The following is a 9,677-nucleotide window of genomic DNA, read 5'->3' on the forward strand; positions in this document are numbered from 1 at the left end:
AAAAGTTTATGCATACAACTTGGTGCCTCTGAGATCTAGGGATCACTGGGAGAAGATGAATGCTGTTGTAGTCCACCCACCTCTGTACACAAAGGTAATGGGTAGGCCTAAAAAGAATAGGAGAAAAACTCCCGAAGAAAAAGAGAAAAATGGTGTCAAATATGTTACAAGAGGAGGCATCACTATGCACTGTTCAATATGTGGAAACCCAAACCACAACAAAAAAGGGCATGCCAAGTATATTCTAACTGAGAAACACAATGAGGATGTTCAGGTTGAAAATGAAGATATCGATGACCCATCTATTCTGCAGGTATGATTAACATGTACCTAATAATATTGTTCAATTCCGCACACTTCTGTTAGACTATGCTAATTATATTGTTCTTATTGCAGCATATAATGCCCATTCCTCCAAACCCCACACAAGATCCAATGCATACATCGGATAGCATGGTCTACATTATGGGCCAAGAGGTTGTAATTACTCATATTGTCATAATATTGTCCTATTTCCAGTATGGGCCTAGAAATTAGATACTGACCATACAAATGTAGTTGTCGTATGTCACTGTCTATATTTTAGTATACCTCTAATTTTCTCTCCTAGTATAGCAAAACAAAAATTGGTAAAATATTGTTCATGATTTTAAAATGTAATGTTTTATGCTAATTCTTGTAGGCAAGAGAACATTTTCCAGTACAAAGATTAAATGAGCCTTTGCCAGAAGAGAGTGACTTTGTGGTAGCTGCAAGGGAAGCAATACCTGCTGCAAGAGTGACAACTACCCAAACCAGAGGAGGATTAAGTGGAAGAGGAAGGGGAAGAGATACCAGTGTAGGAGCAGGCAGAGGTGTAGGAAGAGAAAATGGCAGTAAAAAAAAGTCAAATGAAGCTGGACCAAGCACTGCTCCAACAGCATCAAAACCTGCAAGAGGAAGAGGGAAAGGAGCTAAAAGAAAATCACAAGAAGATGGAGGAAGCATAGCTACAACATCTCCAAGAGGAAGAAACAGAAGAAACACTTACCGCACAGGACCTGGATCAACATATCACATGTTGTTTGGTGCTGACCAGAGGCAAACTGAGTTGCGGGATCTTAATGAAATGGTAGCTGGAGATGATGCGGAAGTCATACAAGTCACTCAAAATGCACCTGAGTGAGCTGTTTGTACTAGTGTCTTCGCTTAATTTTCTCTTTGTCTTGTAATGAACATATAATATTGTTAGCCTTTACTTCTTTTGGTTTGACATATGTTGTGTTCTACAATGCACTATATTGTCTAGTTTTTATTTGTGAAGAACAATTAAGATGTGCCTGCTTTGCTTTGTTGCTATGTTTCACAAAGTCCACTCAAAATAATATTGACGGTCTTTCCATCTTTTTGTTGCTCTGTTTAATAGATGGTGTGTTGTACAATGCACTCAAAATTAGTAGTATCTGCAAATGAAACATATATATATATACGCACCAGCAAATGAAGCATGGTATCTTTTATTCCTTTCCAAGTTTCACACATACATCTTTCACACATGAACAATAAGACTACACTACCACTAGAAACAATCAACTTCCTATATGCAATGCCTGTACAGAACCATCCCCTCTTAGCTCTGCAAATACTGCAATTTCAAATGCCACGGCAAACTAGAGTTGTCCAATTAGGATTCCTCTTAGCTTCTAGTACATTCTCACCATACCTGCATCAGATGTAGAACCACACTTTGAAGTTCAGAAATGAGTAATTTAGTTTACCACTACAGCAACAAACTGAAGATCGACTTTTATAAATTACCCAATATTCAGCTGCAAGTTGGAAACCTGGACATTGTGTTCATGTATATAAATATGCAGAGTTTGTTGTACCTGACGAACTGCCACATCGGCGTTAAAGAATGAGCAGTCCAGGAAACCTTGGAGAACAAATTGCGACGTGACCACCAGCAGCTGGACGAGCTCGCGCGCAGCAGACACGGGAGCTCGCTGGTCGAGCCCGGCGCGGACGGCATCGAGTGCGGCGGCCGCTATTGCACGGAAGGCGGCGACCTTGTCCGTCAGGTCGGCGAGCGCGGACTGCATGCGCGCGCCGGCGGCGTCGACGGCCCCGAGGCGTGCGCAGAGGCTGACGAAGCAGCATCCCCATGGCGCCCAGCTCACCCCCCAAATCGTCACCCAGCTTGGGTTTGCCTCCTCTGCTAGAAGAGGAAATTGGGGATTTCATTCTAACTGAATCAAGAAACTTTGCTACGAATTGAGTCAAGAGTCGAAAGTTAGGGGGCTTTCTGCTAAAGATTTTGAGATGGGCCAGAGCCAGCGTGGCGGACACATGTCGTGTTATCATTGGTGTTGTATGTTTTTGCACCCGAGTGACAACTATTTGTACCACTAAATCACAGGTTACAAGAACTTGTATGAATATGCACCCGGATGACAACTTTTTGTATGTCTAGTGCAATTATCTCTATTTTTTAACCGAACAACCGCAACGGTCATTTTATATTTGTTTGCATCATGTTTTGAGGCCATTCAGTCCGGGGTTTCTTTTGGTTTGGTTGATGGTCCAGCAAACACGGATTTGACTCACGAATCATCGTGGCGTGTACTCCATCCTTTTCTTTTATTTCGCTCGCTCAACGTGAAGAAAGAAAGGACCGTAGTACCAGAGAGATCGCTGCATCCACGTGCATGTTGTAAAGTGAGATAACGTACGTGATGGGATGGGACTCAACCGAGAGAGGAGGGAAGAATATTCCCATGACAATGGGGCGCGGCCAATCCGATCCATCGTCCTCGGCGCGCTGTCTGCACGTTCGGCACTCGTAGCCATCAATCGATCTCGGTTCAAGCCTTCTCTCGCGCCACGTTATTAGTTGGTTATTAAGGCATGGAAGCAGTACACACGTTATTAGCTCGTTAAGGCATGGAAGCAGTACACACATGTTTTCCTTTTCTTCTTCTTCTTTCGAGATCTGCAATACCAAGAGAAATTAAGATTAGGCATGGAATAAAATCCATATTATTCTCAATTTTTAACTCCATACCAGTTTCTTTCTTCTTTACGAAAATTCCACCGATCTATTAATAATCATCAATAGCAGTACAAACTGATCCAAAAGTAATAAAAATTATAAGTAGGTCTTTCGACCACCTAGCGACGACTACAAACACTGACCGCGAGCCGAATAACGTGCACTGTCCGCGTTCGCGCTAGTGCGCTGCTCCACGCATTTGATTAGTACCCCCGTGCGAGGTACCATGCTAGGATGCTAGTACTCCCGATACAACATGCGAGTACATTTACATATAACAAACGAGTACAGTTGCGTACAACACAGCGTACACGAGCGAGTATAGTCGTGCAGACGAGCGAGTACAGTGGCGCACACGATCGAGTACAGTGGCGCACACGAGCGAGTACAGTCGCGTAGATGAGCGAGTACAGTGGCGCACCCGAGCGAGTACAATCGCGCACACGAGCGAGTACATGTACGGAAGTACAGTGACACACACGAGCAACTATAGGTACATAAATACATTCGTGCACACGAGGAAGCACAGATACAGTAACGCACACGAGTGAGTAAATGGAAAAACTGCATCAAATATACTAAAAACATAAGTACTTATCAATTGAAGCACGAGTACAGTTAGATACACACACCACGATTACAACCATACTAATATTGAAAGTACGGAAAAAATATATGCCAAAACCTATCAAGGATCTAGTTTTGAAGATCTCGACGCGAGGATCTCAAAAGTGAAACTGGTTCATAATTTGAACTTACGGTGCTCAAGATATTTCATTTTAAAAAATGAATTTAGAAAACGCAGCAACCCTGCCTTCTCTCTCCTCCCTCATCCCCACGGACATTACTTCCCTTTGCAACACGTGACGAGTAGGGAGATCATTTTTCAGAGATTTTCTAGCACCATAGCGCACCACTTGTCATGTGCGAAGCGAGTTGCTTTACCTTGACGAAGATTGGTCTTTTTTAAAGGGAAATTTGCTGCAAGACACTGTTATTTTTTTTGCATTTGCTGAAACACACCGCTCGATTGTGTCTTTGCCAGGTACCATTACAATTTTGTGACCTGCAGCAAATTTCCCTTTTTTTAATGATTTCGCACTGTGACTCTGTGGATGCCCAGTGAGCATTCTGTCGATATCTATAGCACTTGACTTCAGAATTGTCCATGAAGAGCTTTGGGGGATGATATGTACCGGGCCTTGGCTCGGCCGGTTGCTGCGGGCTTTGGATAAATCAAAGGCTCCTTGCAAAAAAAAAAATCAAAGGCTGGCGTGCATGGGCCAGCTACTCGGCACGGGCTCGGTCAAAAATCTCCCGATTTCACGTGGAAACAAACGCCGCAAATATGCTCTCAGTCCAGCCCAGTCCAGGGTTGCCTCTTGCCCTGCTCGCGGTGCACGAACCGCGGAAAACTCCCCTCGCCGCCGTCCCCGTCTCCGGTTGTCACGCGATGTGAGCACACGAGCAGCACCCATCTACATGGGGCTTCCGCGGCCACCACCGACGGTGAGCTCGACGGAGAGCCACTCCGCCGCTCAAAGACCGTTCGGAATCGAAGCATCCGCCGATGTGACGCGCACCAGGCTCCAGATGAAGGTACCCTCATGTCTCCGAGAAGATCGCTCGTGCCCTTTGTTCTCACTTCTCACCACGTATATCAGATTAAAATTGTAGGAACACCCTGTTCGTTAGTAGTACCATGTTCCGCATTTTGCACAATGTATTATTGGCCTGTTGGTTTCATTTGTGAGCTACTTAAACCATCAATAGATAGTTCTGAAATTTTCCAGTGCTGCATATGTCCTATTGGTAAACTCAAGGGTGCAGATACGTATTTCTATTTCTGTTACATGTTGCTGTCCTCTATAAAAATGGGCTGCCATGTACTTATAAACTATATACAGGATTTTCTCTCTGGATTTCTTCCGAGGACAGCAAACCTGCCAAGAATTGGCTGTAGCATGATAGATCCTCTCTGCCCCAATCCCTCATTTCTTCATATTCTTGGTGGTTCTCCATCACTGGAGTCGTAGTCATCTGAATCTCTTGTTGCAGGAATGATAAATACATCATATTCATGAGGGGATCTAAAGCTGACTCGCCTTGCGGTGCTGTTTCGGCTTCTCAGAGGCGCTCTACTGATGGAGATGCTCTCGCTGATGACTGGTGAGCTGCTCTCAGAAGAGAAGTCCGAGTTCAGTGGACACACCTTTGGTGAGTACCTTCGAGCTGGTGTTACTTCGATCGCCCCCATCTCCGGGCTTGGCTGTTGATACATAATTTCTTCAAGAGTGAATCGTCTCATTTGTGCTGCTACTGCAGTGCGTTGGCCAAGCTCTTTCTTCCGCAGGCTGTTGGGCGTCAGTCTACCACAAGTCAGCTTCAGACGGCGCGAACCACAGCACTGTAAGAACATTCTTACCTCTGGAGGGTGAGATGAGAGGTGATAGCGAATTGAGAAATTTTACCATCCAGGGTTGGTGTATGCCAACATGTATTTATGGAAAAAGCATGCATGCTATTAAATTGCTTCTTCGGCATAGACTATAGGCTGTGACAAAAACCTTGGACATATCAATAACACGGCTCTATGGTGAGGGCTTCAAGACGAATCGGTGCCTTCGTTTGGACTTTGATAGACAGCGATTTCTATTCTTTGAAATACTGAGACAAACTAGGGGAGTTTACTTTTTTCCCTGGGTGTATTTGCACCTAGGAGTTTAAAATATAAATTCAAAACTAGCACATGTTACTTCAGTTGTCATTTTTCATTTTGTATCTACCAACTGAGGGATAATAGTAGCCTGGACTATTTTTGGAGTTTATCAAATGCGCTATGGGGAATATGAAGAACCATATGCTATTCTTTCAACATTTATTAGGAGACAAATTTACACTTGAAGTTCTGCCATGATCTTATTCTGTTGGAGCTTACAACGTCTGTACATTTGGGAGATATCCAGTGCCATCTAGGAAGATTACGACAGACTAAAAATACAAGCCTGTTCAGTAACAAGGCACCCTTGTTGTTTACACCATCTCTTGTAATTTTTTTCTACCTAGGCAAGCCTTCTTGTTGTTTACACCACATCTTGTATTAGCACGTTCCTTTGACATGAAGTTGCATAGCAGTATAGTGAATTCTGGCAGTCAGAGTTTTGAAAGCTGTCATGTAGCCTCATCCTCTTTCTATGTCGATATGAATTCTAACTATCAATAAACTAAGAGGGAGAAACACATTTTACGATACATATGAGAATAGGTTAGCTACCTTATTTTTCTATTTTTGCAGCTACGTGATCATTCTTTGATTGATTACGTCTAAGAAGTAGAATAAAAGATATTGCTGATGATGCCATCACTTGGTATCTTTTCTACAGTTGTTAGGTCTCTTATTATTTAATTTCTTTATATTTATTACTGACTAGATAATCAAAACTGTGTCCTGTGCAAATTATGAAAAATAATTGTCTATTATGTTTGCCTGTTTCTAAGCATACTTACAAAGGACGCCGGTAGTTTAACTGTAAGAACGAACAAAGACAAAAATACAAGATTTTTTTATATTCTTGTCAGCAAATTGCTCTGAGCCAGGGTGCGTCTCCACTAACTAATGAAACATATAGCAATATGTTTACCGAGGCAAACCCATTGATGACATGCATTCTTCCTCCGTACTATAGCGCCTACTGAAGTTTTCATCATCAACATTGACATTGTTCTGTTCCATTGGTGTGTTGATTGCCACTGTTTGCATCGCTTCAAGTCTCGTCTTGACTTGCCTGATTGTGGATCTATCTTCACTATTTAAGCTTAAGCACATCACGGCTACCGCTGCAACTTCCTTGGCTTCTTCACCCCCTTTCCTCGATGACTTGCTGGTCTAGCATCTTGAAGAGTTTCTCTTGGTTCACATACAAGATGAATTCTGCAGTTAGACTCTCTCCTGGTGATGGCATGTGGACACATGGCTTCTTCCTTGTTAATAACTCCATAAGCATGACACCGAAGCTGTATACATCACTTTTCTTGGTGAGTCGCCGCGTGTGGTAGTACTCTGGATCCATATATCAAAAAGTTCCTTGAGCGACAGTTGTAACTCCAGTTTGATCAATGGGGATGCCTCGAGAAGCTCCAAAATCGTATACTTTTGCTGTGAGATCTGCCAAGTAGTATGTTGGCAGACTTCTATCTGTATGTACTATTGATACTGAAGCAGAGTGCAGGTAAGCAAGGCATCTTGAGGTTTCAAGGGCTATTCTTAGCTGCTCTTTCCATGCCAATGATAGTGGACTACTGACATGAAGATGATCACAGAGAGTTCAATTTCAAATGAATTCATTGACCAACAATGGAACTTCTGTCTCGAGGCAACATCCGAATAGCTTCACTACATTTCTCTGATTTACATGAGAAAGGATGGCAACCTCATTTATGAAATCATCTGTCTCTCTCTCTGAATTACAAATTTTGACTTCTTGATGGCAGCAACACGTTGATTAGATAAAATCCCTTTGTAGACAGTACCTTGGCCTCCTCCAAGTTCCCGAGCCTTGTCAAACTTATTTGTTACCTTTTCAAGCTCATCTAAGCTGAGCATCATCCTTTTGGCGATATCCTTGTCCACAAGCCGATGTAGCAACAACACTCGGTTCTGTGTGAAGAGAAATTCTCTTGACTTCTTTGCTTCCCATATGAGTAGCTTTCATCATACTAAGAGGACACCAAGGATAATTGGCAGAACTCCTACATCGCCGCTGATTCCTAATGGAATGGTAAAACTTGGAGAATACATAACCAATTGGTTTGCCTAGAATTTAGTAAATAGTTGAATGGATAAAAAGTAATGAATATACCAAAAATACGAGTAATCTTTGTTAGTTTCATGTGAATAGATTGAGCATAGCTCTGTATTGAACGAGAGAGACAAATATACAAGGTACATGGGCCTGGGCCTCATTCTAGACTATGAGCCTAAACAGATAAAGTATGTATACACTTAACACCCACCCTCAAACTTAAGGTGTGTCAGGAGCATCTGATACACCAAGTATGAGAGTATGAAACCTATGTTGATCTCTGGTTTGAGCCTTGGTGAAGAATTCTGCAACTTGAAGCCCTGACGGGACATACTGGAGCTTAGTAGTAGATTGTTGACACTGGGATTGGGTGAAGGAAGCATCCACACCAATGTGTTTGTTCAGCTCATGCTTGACAGGATCATTGGCAATTTGAATAGCAGCACTACTGTCACAAAGAAGAGGCGTGGGTGTATGACATTAAACACCAAGATCAACCAATAGCCAACGAAGCCATACAATCTCTGATGTAGTAGTAGAAAGAGCCCGAAGTTCCGCCTCGGCACTAGAGCATGATACAGCTGTTTTCTTCTTTGACTTCCATGCAATGAGAGAAGTACCAAGAAATATGCAATAGCTAGTGACCGAACAACGATTGACATGATCACTCGCCCAAGTGGAATCAGAGTAAGCACGAAGCTGGAGCTGACTCGAATTAGCATAGAACAAGTGGCGAGATGAAGTGCCCCTTAAATATCAAAGTACTCGAAGTAGATCACCATGATGTACTAAGGTGGGAGCACTCACAAATTGGCTGAGAATATGGACAGCATGTGTAATATACGGTCTTGTCACCGTGAGGTACACTAGACTGCCAATAATATGGCGTTACCCAGAAGGATCCTCAGGAGGAGTGCCATCGGTTGGATGCAATTGCAATTGAGGCTCCATGGGTGTAGTAGCAATGCGTGTGTCAGTAAGGCCAGAGCGCAAAATCAAATCATGAGTGTACTTTTCTAGGAGATTAGCAACCATCATCTATGTGCTTGACCTCAATTCCAAGAAAGTAACTGAGGGACCCCAAATCTGACATCTTGAATTGCTCACTCAACTTTTTCTTAACAAAAGAAATATATCCATCATCATCTCCAGTGATCAACATATCATCTACATAGAGTAGTAGCAATGTACGACCTCGCTTAGATGTATGTATGAAGAGTGCAGGGTCATGCTCACTAGGAGAAAAACTAGGAGACAAACCAACGGCTTGAACCACATAACTGAATCTCTCAACCAAGACGAGGAACTTGCTTGATCCCATAAAGAGCCTTTCGAAGGCGACAAACATGACCCAATGGAACCTCAATACCCGGAGGTGGCTGCATATATACTTCATCATCTAGATCACCGTGAAGGAAAGCATTTTTCACATCCATTTGAGAAATTTTCCAATACCGAGTTACGGCCACACCAATCAGAGTGCGAACTGAAGTCATGTGAGCAACTGGAGCAAAAGTCTCATCATAATCTCCCCCTTGAGTTTGCTGAACACTTCTTGCAACTAGTCTAGCCTTATAGCGTTCCACTGAACCATCTGACTTGGTTTTAACCTAATACACCTATTTCCATTTGCAAGTGATAGGGACGGAGTGCTGCGGTAAAGGTACCAAATCTCATGTACCAGTACCCTCTAGTGCTGCAAGCTCCTCAGACATATCCAATTTCCACTCTGGTGACACAACTGCCTCCTGATAAGTATTAGGCTCATAAGCTGCCCCTGCAATGAAATGCTCTTTGTATCTGTCAGGAATCTCAGATGAGCGATCACGAAGAGCATACCTCAT

General features: G+C 43.0%; 1 long non-coding RNA gene and 1 pseudogene across 1 annotated transcript; both read right to left on the bottom strand.

Annotated features, from left to right (window-relative positions):
• Positions 1 to 1,466: 1,466 nt before the first annotated feature.
• LOC124677350 lies at positions 1,467 to 1,986 on the bottom strand. The gene is made up of 2 exons (XR_006994034.1): positions 1,869 to 1,986; positions 1,467 to 1,702 (listed from the first exon to the last, which is right to left on the bottom strand). It is a non-coding gene; the product is annotated as an uncharacterized LOC124677350 (long non-coding RNA).
• Positions 1,987 to 6,668: 4,682 nt separating this feature from the next.
• On the bottom strand, positions 6,669 to 9,677 carry LOC124648796 (annotated as a pseudogene).

This window comes from Lolium rigidum, chromosome 1 (assembly GCF_022539505.1).
Source record: "Lolium rigidum isolate FL_2022 chromosome 1, APGP_CSIRO_Lrig_0.1, whole genome shotgun sequence".
In the NCBI taxonomy this organism is placed as follows: domain Eukaryota; kingdom Viridiplantae; phylum Streptophyta; class Magnoliopsida; order Poales; family Poaceae; genus Lolium; species Lolium rigidum.